We start from the raw sequence: 16,321 nt of genomic DNA on the forward strand, positions 1-16,321 counted from the left end.
GTAAGGGATATTGTTTATCCAGCAGGGTGTACTCGAGGAATAAATCTTGACAGGATTATCAGCAGCCCAATGTGAAGAGTTGGGATGTTGTATAAAAATGAAGGGCTTTATTCTGTTAAAACAACTGGTTAGATGTACATTTTCTTGCTTATTACATAACTACTTGCCACAAAGTAAACAATTAGACATGAAACATTGATCTGAGCTGTAATCAATTTCTAAAGCCCCATAGACTTGCAATTATGCGCAAGCTTGTGCGACAGTTCTTGCATGCCGCTACTGTGGTGAATAATGACCTTCGAAATTATAATACAATTCCTTACATTTATATAGTGCTTTTCTGGGCACTCAACGTGCTTTACACATAGAGGGGGAATCTCCTGCGCTAGACCGCACACCACACACCAGTTGATTGGTGTATAGAAAACCAGTGGGCAGAATTGGCCAGGATGCCGTGGTTAAACCCCTACTCTTTTGGAAGGACATCCTGGGAGTTTTAATGACCACAGAGTCGGGACCTCGGTTTAAGGTCTCATCCGAAAGATGAGCAGTATAGAGTAGCCGTCACTATACTGGGGCATTAGGGCCCACACAGACTGCAGGTTGGGCGCCCCATGCTGGCTTCACTAACATCACCTCCGAAAGCAACTTTCCCATGTGGTCTCCCATCCAGGTACTGACCAGATGCAACCCTGCTTCAGTGGTAGCTTCAGTGGGCGACCATGTGAGAGTTGCAGGAAGCTAGCTGCTGGCTAAATATATCATGTGATTGTGATGATTCGTAGGACATGAATGAGCCCATGTTATTAGTTTAACTGTTCATCTGAGAATAACATACCTTGGAATTGACCAATAGAAATCAAGTATTCCAGAGATCTGTGTAATGATGTTCAGCTTAAACCAGCCCAATCTCACAAGGAAGCTTAACTATCATACATTTTGTCAGAAAAGTGGCTAATTTAAGTCATGTAGGGTCATAAATGTGACCAATAGATTTTTAAAAAGAGGCTTACCCTAAATTCCACTTCTAAACCTACTCCTCATTGGGGATGAGAAACTATACCAAAGCAAATAATCAAGCATTTCAGATTGATTTAAAATACTGCAGCAGGTTGGAAATTGGTTGCAGGAAACCCAGGGTGGGGTTAAAAGTCTTTACTAACATGAACAACCAATAAAGAACACATTTATTACAGTAATTATACATCTTTTATCATTAATGAGAATATATCCATTTAATGTTAGTTCTTAATGAATTTTGAGTAGGGGGTGAGGTTTATTTTTGCGTGCCACCTCTCATCTTTTATTAACAGCAAACTACTGGTTGAAGGGACATGGCTCAGCATATCCTGTTCAAGCTAAACATCAGCAGATGGCTGATATTCAAGGGTGGAAGTGATTTATTAGATTTTCATTAAAGGGCACTTATGATGAAAATCCTCTTTTGGAAACAGTTTGGACACAACTGTGTGTAGGTATAGTGTGCCCACAGTCATATTGGTGTGATATAAACACAATAAGTCTCCTTTTTAAATTTCCTGATGTTAAAAATAGGATTCAAATTCCCCCTATTGTGAGGCCCACCACAATGTGACGCAGGAATGCCTGCTAATTTGATTGACAGCCGCGTATTTCCATGTCTATGTAGTAATGCATATAATTATATCAACAAGACAGGACGTGCACAAAGCACAAGGGATTAAAAGATCTGTTCAACTCACTGTGATCATTAATCATTCTCAAATGTGATCAGGAATAAGTTTTACAAATTTAAAATCCTTGGATTCTTGGATTGGCTTCTTTTGGTCAACTTTACGTTGGTGTTTTTGCCTCATTTGGTCAGTTGGACTCTCAATTTAATGTCCCTAAAGCTCATTTTTTCAGATACTTACAAATTTGAGATTTTCTGCACACTGTAAAAAATAAATCTGTAAAATTTACAGTAAAAACCAAGCAGCTGTGGTTGCCAGTATTTTACCATTAAAAATATGGTACAAATCGTAAAAGTAATTTCAAATTTTTACAGTAAACTACCATATTTCATTAATTTATAGATATAATATGTCTGTATTTTGAATTATCAACATCTACACATCTTTTGTTACACAGATAGACACGTTAACATAACATAACATCACAAAAACAAACAAAAACAGTGCAAAGTTAAACGTGCGCTGTGTTTGTATGCATGCATGCGTGTGTGTGTGAGAGAGAGACTGACTGCCTGCCTGCCTGCTAGGCCTGATTCAAGGCTTTTCACAAAAAAAGTGTAAAGTTTTTGTCTTCCTGTTTCCCAACTGAGTTGGAGCTTTCCTGAACTCACCCTGAATAATATATATATCACATGGGGTTTCAAATAATTCAGATGTCACAGACCCTCACATTTGATCATACCTAGACAATTACATTGTAAACTGTAAAATATTTCTGTATAGTTTCTTATAAAAGACGTATTTTAAACTGTGAAATAATAATATATAATAATATAAATAATAAATTATTTAGTTAACAATAATAATATTATAACTTGGTCCAACATAAAGGGAAATATTTCATTTATATTTTTGTTACATTTTTCCCATTTATTTATTTATTTATTTATACAATTATTTATTCATTCATTCATTTTCTTGTCGGCTTTAGTCCCTTTATCAATCCGGGGCCGCCACAGCGGAATGAACCGCTAACTTATCCAGCAAGTTTTTAAGCAGCGGATGCCCTTCCAGCCACAACCCATTTCCGGGAAACAACCACACACACTGTCACATAACCAGCGATCGCTCTACAGAGATCGCTGGTTCTCACACAAACACTAAGGACTACACTTCCGCCTTCCCCTGGACTACATATTCATACATGCTCTCCGGTTACACTCACACATGCTCACTCATCAAGATTGATTACATTCTCACCACCTGAGCTTTGTCAGAGACTGATTACACACCCTACATAAGCCACTCATTTACCCATCCAGTTTGACGAGTCTTGTTAACTATAAGTGACATTACAAAGACATCCCTGTCTTGTTTATCCGTGTTTAGATCCTAGCCTTGTATTCCCTGTTATCCTGTTTAGCCGCCTGCCTTACGACCTGTTGCCTGTTATACGACCTGTTGCCTGTTATACTGACTATGATTCTGGACTGCCTGAAAATACCCGTTTGCACCTGTTTGATCATTGCTTGCCTGACGCTGAATAAACCTGCATTGTGGATCTTACCTCCAGTTGTATCTGTCACTCCACCCAGTCGTTACACACACATTCACACACACACTCATACACTACGGACAATTTAGCCTACCCAATTCACCTGTACTGCATGTCTTTGGACTGTGGGGGAAACCGGAGCACCCGGAGGAAACCCATACGAAGGCAGGGAGAACATGCAAACTCCACAAAGAAACGCCAACTGAGCCGAGGTTCAAACCAGCGACCTTCTTGCTGTGAGGCAACAGCACTACCTACTGCGCCACTGCCTCACACACAATTATTTAGCTAAACTTTAATATTTAATTAATTTACTTTAATTTGTATTTAATTTTTAATGTAATCTGTATTTCTTTATAATTCCATTTTCCATTATTTATTAAAATATTTTTCAATCATATTTTCCACTTAGTTCAGTCTTCTTCTTCTTCTTTTTCGTCATCTCCTTCTTCTTCATCATCTTCATCTTCTTATTCTTCATATTATTATTATTATTATTATTATTATGTTATTTATCCAATTTGTATATTTTTAGGTTAATAAAATATTTTTAATTTACAGTTTTATTATTGTGTATTTTATATATCCTTACTGAAAAAAAGTTTTAGCTGGTTGACCAGTCTGGTTTTAGAGAGGTTTTAGCCATTTGCAGGCTGGTTTCCAGCCATTTTCAGCCTTGTCTTAGCTGGTCAGGCTGGAAGATGACCAGCTAAAACCAACTTGTCCAGCCAAAACCAGATGTCTAGCTTAAACCAAACTGGTTTTACCTGGTCATTTTCCACCCTTACCAGCTAAAACCAGGCTAAAAATGGCCGGAAACCAGCCTGGAAATGGCCAATACCCCTCTAAAACCAGATTGGTCAACCAGCTAAAACCAGCCAATCAGCTTAGGCTGGTTTAAGCTGTTTTTTTTTTTAGCAGGGGTATAATTCTTATTTTATTAGATTCAGGTTTTATTTATTTACTTATTTTTTATACTAAATTATTTTTATACTATTTATTTACATGTTAATAAAACGTTTATATTTATTTCATAATTTGTTATTTTGTTTATTAGTTGTTTTTTTTTCTAGATTTATTGTTCATTTAATGTTTTTTTTCAAAGCCTCCTTTGCCGCCTTAAAACCTTAAAAATCACCATGGGAATTGCAAACGCAAAGCTTTGTTTCTGCTTACATTTGCTACATTATTTAGCTGTTTATCACAATATGCTGTAATCAGATGAAACCACAAGCAAAATGAGATGATCCATCTGTGCGATCTGTGATAGTGTTTCCAACGGGGCATTCGTGCTAAGAGGAAACAGGTGAGAAAGGTGCTAATAAGTCATCACAAACTCTTTTATCAAATGTGAAACGGTCTTGTGGGCTGGATAAGTATCTGACGAGTCTGGTGTCACCCACTTTGACACATTGAATGGCATGTTATGCAACGCTGGCTGCTAATTGCAAGTGACACTTTGGAAAATGTTTCCCGTGAAATGATTCACTCGTCAGCTTTAAATGTTTGGCAGACTGTCTTTGTAATCCATATCGAACCATAAAATAAAAAGTCTTTTTTTCTGATATGCACAGTTGCTGTCTAGTTTAGTAGCGTTTGTCAGTAGTATATCTAATACATCTATAAAACTATTATCATATTTAATACTGAATATGTTTGACTAAATTCTGAAATAGGTTAGATTGAGCGTGTATTATTTTACTTTAGATTAGCAAATTTGTCAGTATCATGGTTTTAAGAGGAGTATATAAATGAATAGGCTATTTTAAAAATATATATACTTTTTGTCAGTTTGTAGTTTTTTTTTTGTTTTTTTGTTTTTTGCTTGTTTAGCTTTTCTTAACTAGTCAAAAACTAGTTTCTGCAATGATGAGTCACATGGAAGATTCAAATTAAGCCCAAAATCCAAGTAGGTATTGCTGCAGCCCAGAGACCTCCAAGTGGGAGGGACTTATGCCACCAGTATGTTGTACAGTCATCTTGGAGCTGACCAGCCAATTTGGAGCTGGCTCTGACTTCCGTTTATACCAGGGGTGTTTAACCCTGTTCCTGGAAATTTACCTTCTTCCAGTTCAGCTGCAACCTTAATCAAACACATCTTTTTTTAATTACCAAGTTCAGATTCCACTTAGATGGTTTAGTTGTGTTTAAGGAGAATGGAGCTGAGCTCTGCAGGGGGGGGGGGGGGGGGGGGGGGTAGATCTCCAGGAACAGGGTTGAGTACCTTTGCTTATACTCTTCTCCCAAAAAAATATGTGGTCAGCTTTAAATAGAAAAAATTTTTAAAATACTTTATATGTTTACAATAACATTACTGTTTGTTTGTGAACTCATTGTCCTCACTGCTTATTTTGCTGTTTTGATTCTATTTATTGTATTGTCAGTATTTTTGCTGGAGTCAAATTGATGTAATTATAAAAACAAACAGCAGTCACATTTCTATTTATTCATTTATAGTTTATTTGTTTGTAAAACATTGGGATAAAACCAGTAGTGTAAAGTAACAAATTACAAATATTCAAATTACCGTAATTGAGTAATTTTTGTCAGAAATTGTAATTAACTAAGTTTTTTTTATTTTTATAAATCTTTACTTTTACTTTCCATTGAGTATACATTTCAAGTGCTGTATCGGTACTTTTATTTCACTATTTTCTTTTTCAAGCTGCAGTCTCTATCTTTTCCTGTCTATGGGGATTTGAAAAATCAGTCTTGTGATTCCTGTACAATCAAATCGCACATAGAAGTAAAGAGGTAAATTGCATCATAATGAACTACCCCAAGACTTGGGAGCATTATAATCGCAGCAAACTGTTTAATAGCATTAAAAGTGTCCAAGAAGATGTCCAAAATCTTAACACGCTTTGACTCAGAGATTGTTTAGATGCATGCCATTGATGAGAAGATGACGGATGATTACTGTATAATGACCAAAATGGCGTTAAACACTCAGCAGGCACAAGAAGTCAAAATGACATCAGATTGACGTTGTACCTTAACGTCGTGGGGATGTTGCGTTATGTTTGAAAATGAAAATCGGTGTCTAACCAGTCCAGTGTCTAACCTAAAATCAACCCAATATCAATGTCTAGTGATATTGACATTGTGTGCAAGTTATTTCTATAACATCTGTCAGAAGTTTTTGGTTGCCGAATAAATGTCAGCTAGTTTAGAATGGCTCATCGCTGGATTTTGGTCAGATTTTTAGGCAAGAAGTGGTGCTTTTACTTGAGTATGATTTTTCAGTACTCTTTCAGTACCACTGGATAAAACTTTAGGGATATTTTAGTTTAATTATGTTAGTGTAGCAATCTTCTAAACTATGTTAAAAGATATTGGAGCTTTATTTTAAAGGGCACCTAGTTTCCCCCTTTTTAAGATTTAATATTAATATTATGCATCTTCTGATTGTGCCAGTTTAGGTTCAGTTCAAAACGGTTCATAGTTTGTTATTATAATGTGTTAAAAAGTGTCATTTTGGAAGGGGGGGGGGGGGTGTACACAGGTTGGTGTTTTAGGGGTGTGTTGCTTCACATGAAAATTAGTTTCGAATTCCTGCCCATCGTTACAAGGGGGCGGAGCCAAGAGCTCCCCCACTTTTTGTTTGGCAACAGACAGGCAGACAGAGAGAAGCAGCATGAGAGAGGACCAGCATTCAGCCGTACACGTACGACTCGGACACAGACCAAGCAGAGAGTACAAAATCATTTGTGTCTTTGTTTAATTTTACAGTCAACTGTGTGTTAGTTTAAAGTTCCGAGCTTGTACACTGAGACTAATAACCACGCATATTGAATTAACTTTGAATGAGGCACAGGATGCATTGCTCAGAGCCCCAACATGGCATACCAGACTCGTACATTCGCATGTTATTTAAAATGAAACTATTCAGATGGTGCTCTTTGCCGCAGCAGAAATATGATGTGTCCTGAGTCGTGGCTGGGCGCCGTGGACAGCCGCCGACTTGCGGCTCCGTTGTGTGTCCCCTGATAGAAACCTATGTTTAGAATTATAAAATGCATGGAGCGACGCTGTTCATCACCGAGCGATGATTCAGGTGTGCTACCTGTAGGCAAGTTCGTTATTTTAATACCAATGGAGTGACGCGCACGTGTGGCAATGCGCTCGCACTTTCCAGCTGTGCCTCGTTAAGTTCACAGGGAGTTTTTGTGACCACGAGAAATGCAAACAGCTGAAGTTTAAGGTAGACAGAATGAAAAGTACGCGTTTGCAAACCCACTTAAAGTTACAAACAATAATTCCGATGAGAGTGATTATGTGGTGAATGTTGATTTTGTGTTGAGCCCAACGAGACTTACATCTAAAAATAGAGTAAGGGTGTTCCTTTGGTGACATCAAGTTGACTCAAGTCTGAAAAAGGCTGACGTGAAACAACAAACTGAGGATATGGTAATGCGTGCCTGTCAATCATTATTGGTGGGAGGGGGGTCTGCATTCCTACGTCAAGTTGCGGTTGATCTAAAAACCGCTCCAATTGGTCCACCGTTTTTATGTTGTTATATTGAAAAAAAAGGACTGGGTGTGTTTATATCACCCCAATATGACGGTCTAAACACTATACCTACTCACATGTCTGTTCAAACAGCTTGAAAAATAGATTTTTCACCATAGGTGCCCTTTAAAGATACTTGCATTGTAATTAAAGATACACCTTTCATTCATGTTTTCAACTATTAAAGCAATATTTTAACATCCTCATTGTCTTTTCTTTATGCCAAATTACCTTTTAACTACAAGTTAAAAGTGTCCTTTACAATTTTAAAATTCACTGTATGAAAATATTTTCCTCTATCAACTATTTACTAAAAGAATCTTTGTGGAAATATGCTCCTATGCCATTGCTGCAAAAATCTCCATTTAAATTTATTTTAATAGTCTCACTGTTTTTAAATTACTTAAACAAATTTAAGTCTTAGGTTTAACCGAGGAAGTAAAATTAAGTTTGATTCAAGCAACGAAACCACTCACCTTTCTTTTCTAGAGCCAAAGGTTTGTTTAAAAGCTTGCTGCGAAACAGTTGCAAAATCAACAAGGGTATATAATACACTTAAATTAACACAGATTGAGTTTTGATCTGCTTGACGGCTAGACAAACAACAATCTGCACAGAAAGCGAGCACCAGGAGCAGACGAGGACGCCCATTCTAGGTCAGATTTGGTAAATCTAGGACAACCCAGACTCTCCCAGAGCCTCGCCGCTGGTGCTGTCATGTTTTAAACTATTTTCATTTTCATCAGGAAATGCATGCGGCTCTAGCAGAAAGCTACACACAGTCATGCTTTCCTCCTTTTTTTAGCTGTCCTTTTCTTCTACCTTTTGTAAACTCTACTACATTCACAATTATACCCATATAATTTTTTGTAAATAACAGTAGTTGCAGGATATTTAAAGATTTAGAAGATTTAAAATCTGGTGAAGTGCTTTGGATCATTCATTTTTGTTCCATGTGTGACATGATTTTAATTGAAAAAAGAAAACAAAGTGGGACATATAGCTCCTCCCCTTTTAAAAAAACAGCCAATAGCATTTTGTTTTTATTGCAGCTCTGCCAGTAAGAGTGGTCTATCTATCTATCTATCTATCTATCTATCTATCTATCTATCTATCTATCTATCTATCTATCTATCTATCTATACATCCATCCATCCATCCATCCATCCATCCATCCATCCAGACAAAATTATTGTTGCCTACCCAAGTTTTTGGAATAACAGATGATAATTTGACTTCTAGTTGATCATTTGGTATCAGAAGTGGCTTATCTATCTAAAATCACATACTAGAGAGCATTTGATTGGTCAGAAGGTTTGATGAGAAACTTAAGTATTCTTCATTTAAGCTTCTTTTAGTGACGTCAAAAGAAGTAACAACTTACTGCAAACGGTGTATGTATATATTAGCTTAATGTAAATTTTGTCACTGTTTTTCTTAAGGTATTATTAAGTTTAACATATTGATGCTAACATCTAAAAACTTTTTGATTTCACTGAGACTATAATATAAAAAATAATCTACCTTAGTTACCATTAACTCTTTCTGTGCTTCGTAAATTGATGTATTGCAAATGTGCAACGCTTCAATCTGTTCCATTTTCATAATTCAGGTATGATTGCACCTTATATATTCTATTAAAGATGGCCTGTGCTAATCAGTGACTTACTTAAAGTTTAAAAGCAGCAATCCAAAGCCCAGCTTTCCTTTGCTCATTATTCATAACAGTAGTCTCCATCTGGGATAGTGACAGTCTTGGCTGCAGTCCTTGTCTGTCTGCGGAGTAGGATCTGGGAGTCTGTTTGATTGAATGATTGAAGATATGGTGATATTTGGCCAAGGTGTAAATTTGTCTGGCAGTCATTCACATTTTTAATATCTCCTTCCATTTTCACCCCCCCTCCCTTTTTTTCACCATTTGTGTGCATTTAATTAATTAGGTTGTTTTGACCTCTAAATCGGGGAAAAAAATGCTAGCCAGATTACAGCACACAAATGGTGGTTTGTCCGTTTAAACTGTTTGACAATATTCCTGTATTTGAATTTCAATTCATTATGCAATAAAATAAGTCATTTTTTAATGCTTACCCTACAGTATGCAAACCGTTGCAACAGTATGTGTCAACTAGCACAACAACCATCCATTGTATTTGAGACCATATTCGGATAAGGTATTGGCGTACTACAAATCATTCAAAATGTCTGCTTTAACATGATCAAACTGTGTTGACACAATCAAATGTTAAATAAAAGAATAAAAAAGATTAAATATAAATATATTATAATTATAGATAAAACAATAAACTTTTTTTAAAAGAGATTGCCTGCAATTTAGTTTGCTCCTGCAAGAATGCGAGGCACAGCAGGAGGTTAAAACACGAGGAGCCCAGAGCTCATGAACGACACAAACGCTTACTGCCAAAAGAAAACATTTCTAAAAAGGTGCCCCTCACTGTTAAATACATACATATTAGCATAATCAAATTATAATGTTAAAAGATTGTTGTCACCGATTGCCCTCCATACTGCTGTGGAAGGTGGAAGGTACTGTAGGTTTAAAAGTCTTGAAACCAAATGATTGAAATTGATCATGGAAACATGCACAGTATGATTGTGTCAATTCATTAATACATTTTTAACACTGGAAGCACCAGAATTGTATAACTCTCTGAAACTCTCACATGGTCACACACTGAAGCTTAGCAGGGCTGTGCCTAGTCAGTACCTGCATGGGAGACCACATCGGAAAGCTAGGTTGTTGCCGGAAGCGGTGTTAGTGAGACCAGCAGGGGGTGCTCAACCTGCTTTCTGTGTGGGTCCTAACACCCCAGTATTGATGGGGAATCTACATAGTCATGAAGAAACTTTAAATCGAGGTTCTGATTCTTGACTGTGGTTGTTAAAAATCCCAGGCGTTTAACCCCAAATTGGCCTCCTCATCATCCCTATATTATAACTGGCTACATGATCCTCTCCACCAACCAGCTAATGTGTGTGGTCCCTGCTGAAAAAAAAAAAAACATCTTAAGCTGGTTGGCTGGTTTTAGCTGGTCGACCAGTCTGGTTTTAGAGGGGTTTTGGTCATTTCCAAGCTAATTTCCACCCTGATCTTATCTGGTCAGACTCGCTGAAACCAACTTGACCAGCCTGGTTTAAGTTAAACATAGCTGGTTTTGGCTAGGCTGGTCAAGCTGGTTTTAGCTAGTGATTTCCCAGCCTGACCAGCTAAGACCAGGCTGGAAATAGCTGGAAACCAGCCTGAAAATGGCCAAAATCAACAAGCTAAAACCAGCCAACCATCCTAGGCTGGTTTAGGGTGGGTTTTTTAACAGGGGTGTGTAGTCTAGCGCAACCTGCTTGCTGTCGCATCATCCTGTTGCTGCACACTGGTGGTCGATGAGGGGATTCCTCTTCCAAAATGTGTAAAGTGCTTTGAGTGTCCAGAAAGTGCTATATAAATGTAATGAATTATTATGATTATTTGAATTACTATAGCTGTACATTTTCACATCATATTGACATTTAATTAAGCTTTAAATGTTGACATATTTTATGAAGTCATTACCCCAAAATATTACCTTTTTTGTAATACAGCATAAGTGTAGTTAGTCTACTAGAACTCCCGCAAAGGTCCGGGTCTCATTTTCACTTTCAGAAGCAGGAGAGAAGGCTTTTTCGTGGAACTGAATTTGCTGTTTTGAAAGACATATCTGAAATTATGTTTTTGCTATTAGAAAGTTATGTTTATGTTAGCAGGAAGTTGCTAGGCAACAGAAACACACATACTGTATTTTAAGTCACAGGGAAAAGTAGCAGACACTGAAATGCATGTTCATTTTGACTGCTAAGGTAATTGAAGGTAGACATACTCATAGTTCTTTCTATATTCATAATATATTAATGAAAAATATTTATAGCTTTGTAATTTTAATAAAATAACAATGTTAAAAAGAAATATACATTTATAATATCATAAATATGTGAGTTTTATTTAAACAATGTTATTGAATTCAAAAATTAAAAACAATAAAAATGACAGCCTCTAGTTTTAGTGTTAACAATTTTTGGCATTGAATGCCCTCCATACATACACTGTGTGCACACTGCCTAATATGGAAGTCAATCAGGGACAAAAAATTTTAAACAAAACTTGTGGCATGTCAACACGCAGTTTGAGCATGTCAGCAAGCACAACATCCAAACCCATTGCTATATGAGAAACTACAAGTGTATATGTGATTCAATGATTTGTTATGCCTAGTTTCCATTAAGCGATCAAGCACAGTTTAGTAAAGAAAAACAATATTTTAAAAATTTTATTAAAAACATACTGTTAACTGCTAAATATTGTAGCACAAATTCAAATGAAAAGGTGGTAAAATATATGTATGGCTAGTATTTATTGTGATACACTATATTAAATTCACAACATGTTACTGTACTTTTCCAGAGTAAACTAAATTAGTGTTACTTTACAGGATTTAACTGCTAAATGTATGTATTCAGAATTTTATTGTGAAATTAAGGCAGGCATTATGATCACAGCAGTTTACTGTAAAAAGGGCTATGTCTTTTGCATATAAGTTATATAAATTCAAACACTATTAACATTTTAGTCAACATAGAAATTAATACACATTAGATTTAATGCTAGTACAGGCACTTTTTGATATTAATATTTACATGAAGCACCTCACAGTAATTTACTGTGAATTTACATACAGTATCTTACTGTAAAAGTAATGCACTTATTAACCAGTTATTAACTGTATATTTAAGGTCAAATAATTTACAGTTCACTAATTCATTTTGTCGGCTTAGTCCCTTTATTAATCAGGGGTCGCCACAGCGGAACGAACAGCCAACTTATCCAGCAATTTTTTTATGCAGCGGATGCCCTTCCAGCAGCAACCCATCTCTGGGAAACATCCAGACACACATTCACACACACCCATACACTACGGACAATTTAGCCTTCCCAATTCACCTCTACTGCATGTCTTTGGACTATGGGGGAAACCGGAGCACCCGGAAGAAAAACCACGCGAACGCAGGTAGAACATGCAAACTCCACACAGAAACGCCAACTGAGCCGAGCTTCGAACCAGCAACCCAGCGACCTTCTTGCTGTGAGGCGACACTGCTTCGCCCTAATATTTTGCAGTGTATAACATTTCATATACTTAACCAAAATTATAGGAACAAGCATAATTGTTTTTGAGATTCTTGCCTTAGAAATCCTGGTTGATTTTGACAAAGCACAAAAATCTTTTGTTTCTTAGACAGTTGTTTTTTTCTCTCTTCTGTTTCATTTTTTAAATATTTGGCACTCTACATTACTCTTAATGTTTTGGTGTTGTTTTTTCAGTATGAACAATTAGTACAGCCCAAAACATGACAATCATTGATCATAATCAGCAGCAATAATCAGCAAAATATTCATGTTTTGTTCAGTTCAGAGTCGTTTGCTCTCCAATAAAGCCAACAGACCTCATTGATGACTTCAATGCACGTGCGAGGGAGTTAAATATACATCTGTTTTCCAATTTTAAATGAGCATAAACATAATTTATTGCTCAATTAAAAAGGAAAAGCCCAGACACTGGATAAACTTGCATTAACTTTCATTACAAACACTTTTAAAGACAAAAACTTGCCTTTAGATTTGAAGTTTTAACTACACTAATTAATCTTGTGCTGATAGTAATTATATGTCATTTTATATCTTGAAGTATTTTTCCCTTTTAAACATGTAAATGAGGTTTGTCAGCACAGCAGTCCCTCCAGACGCACCCTGAACCTTACCTTGTGGCCCAGTAGTCGATTTCCATTACTTACAGAGGGGGAGAGCTGTTAATATATCACTCCTCACTGTAAAGAGCGTGTGTGAATGGCCTGGAGTGTGAGACGGCACCTTCTGTTCAAAATGAGGCCTTCAGTAAGCAGACTTCTCAGTTCCCACTGCCTACAAGTTATATAAAGACCCAACTCAACTTTTTGTTCAACTTTTTATGAGTTTTCCATTTACTTGCTCATCATCTTGTGAGTTGAAGCGCCAGCATAGTTTTGTTTGTCTACATGCACTGGGAGTATTAACTGAATTATAGGTGGAGAGGAAAGACATTTTATATGAAACCATATGGAGAGATTAATCTCTTGACTATTTAAATATGAAAGGATACAAAAAAGTAAGCTAGGCTTAATTGGTAAACACTGATATATTGTGTATATTAGAGCAACTAAATTCCTCTGTTACTGCTTGTTTTTATTTCTTACTTTAATTTCGGAGTAAATCCCTTGCAACCTGCATGCATGCAAAATATATATATATATATATTTTTTTTTTACTTTTTATGAAATTTTGCAGTGTAAGTGCATTAATAACTACTCAATAATAGATTGCTCCAATGTCATGGTTAAAAAAAAAAAAAGTTGGTATAAATATTTATGGTCACACTTTACAATAAGGTTCATTAGATAATGTTAATTAATGCATGTACTAACATGAACAAATAATGAACAATACATTTACTACTGTATTTGTTCATGTTAGTTAACGTTAGTTAATGAAAATACAGTTGTTCATTGTTAGTTCATGTTAACTCATGGTGCATTTACTAATGTTAACAAGCATAGACTTGGATGTTTATCAATGCATTAGTAAATATTCAATTATGATTAATAAATGCTGCACATGTGTTTTTCATGATTAGTTCATGGTAGTAAATGCATTAACTAATGAACCTTATTGTAAAGTGTTACCATATTTATATATTTTTTTGCATTCACAGCATTTTTTTTTTTCAATTGAAAACTTTTTTTTTTTTAGCAATAATTCATATTATAAAATTTAAATAAATAGATTGGATGAATGGGTGTATAAATGAATGCATGAATGTTAATTAAAAATCTGTTAATCAATCAATTAAAAACGAAATAAGACAAAAATGGGTTTTATTAGAGGGCACCTACTTTACTCCTTTTACAAGATGTAAGATAAGCCTTTGATGTCTCCGGAATGTGTCTGTAAAGTTTTAGATGAAAATATCCATCAGATTATTGATTATAGCCACCAGAATCTGCCCATTTTGGTGTCTGAATACATTGTAGCTCTTTTTGTAGCCTGTGGCTTTAAATGCAAATGAGCTACTTCTCCACTACCACCGCTCCCATGTGCATCTCTGGTTCTCCTGCATTATTATTCGGATAAACAGAAGTCAGTGATGGAGACAGATACGGATGAAGCTGAAATCCAGCTCATTAGTCAAAAAAACTAAGTCAATGTATTTCATGCATTTGTGGTGGAGTTTATTCAAGCCTTTCTGAAATGATGAGTCACACACAACTGCCGTTTGCAGTACACACACACACACACACATGCGGGTTTACTCACACCCTGATTACTTACTTTTTGTGTTAATATCACTCCAACATGACAGTAGACACATTGACAGTTGTCCAAACAGCCTACATAAGTTGATTTCCATCAAAGGTGCCCTTTAAACATCATGTAGCACAACTAATTTCTCTATTATTATTAATTAAAAATGTCAGCATATTCAAATGATTTTTTGAATACTATATATATATATATATATATATATATATATATATATATATATATATATATATATATATATATATATATATATATATATATATATATATATATCGTGTAACTGTAAGTAACGGGGTTGTGGCTGCTGAAAATTCAGCTGTGCAATCTGAGGAATAAATTCCATGTTAAAATAAAGTAAAATAGAAAAATTCTTATTCCAAATTGTAATAAAATTTCACAATAAAATTATTTAAACAAAAGCAGAATTGCTTATTAAAAATCTATCAGTTAATGAAATTGAATCAGTTGAATGAAATTGTTTTATTAATTAGTCTTTATTTATGACTTTAATTTACTTAAATTAAAAAGAATTAATAAATACAATTATTTCATTCATGCATTTATTGGTTGCACTTAAAAATAAAATGTAAAACTAAATACCCTAATATTGATAATAATAACAATAATAATTATAATATTTATTATTGCTGTTGTTGTTGTTGTTGTTGTTAATGGTAATAGTAATAAAATCAATAGTGACTTTAGTAATAATTACTTTTGAAACTACATTCAATAAGAAAGCAGTTATTTAAATTTGAATAAATATTTAACAAAAAACATAGTAAAAACTTAAATAAAACTGACCGCAAACTTTTGACCGGTAAAAACAACAGGCACAGTCTTCATACGCCACACAAAATGCATATTTTATATTTATTAGCTCAACATTGGGATGCACTTTAAATTTCAAGGAGGTCTATAATAGTAAAAAGTGATGTTTTAACAATGCCATTTAATTTCTAATTGTTTGATGCCAAAGAAAAAAGTAATATCTTAAGCTTTTATACAATAAAACTGTTATCTTAAGTTGATTTAGGGGGAAATAGATAAATTAATTATGCCAAATTTTAAATAGGTCAATGATTAGAAACAGACTGTATAATTATTACATCCATCAGGAAGGTTCATGCTAACCAGTATTGACCCCTTGGTTGGTTCATCTTACAAAAATGTTTTATTCCTCAACAATATCCAATAACACA

At 35.2% G+C, this 16,321-nt stretch overlaps 1 long non-coding RNA gene across 2 annotated transcripts in view; it reads left to right on the forward strand.

Moving 5' to 3' along the window:
• LOC147837427 (uncharacterized) overlaps positions 1-16,321 on the forward strand; it is a 76,953-nt gene that overhangs the window by 42,055 nt on the left and 18,577 nt on the right. The window lies entirely within an intron of this gene.

The sequence above is a fragment of the Danio rerio genome, chromosome 1 (genome assembly GCF_052040795.2).
Source record: "Danio rerio strain M-AB ecotype USA chromosome 1, GRCz13ab, whole genome shotgun sequence".
NCBI classification, from domain to species: domain Eukaryota; kingdom Metazoa; phylum Chordata; class Actinopteri; order Cypriniformes; family Danionidae; genus Danio; species Danio rerio.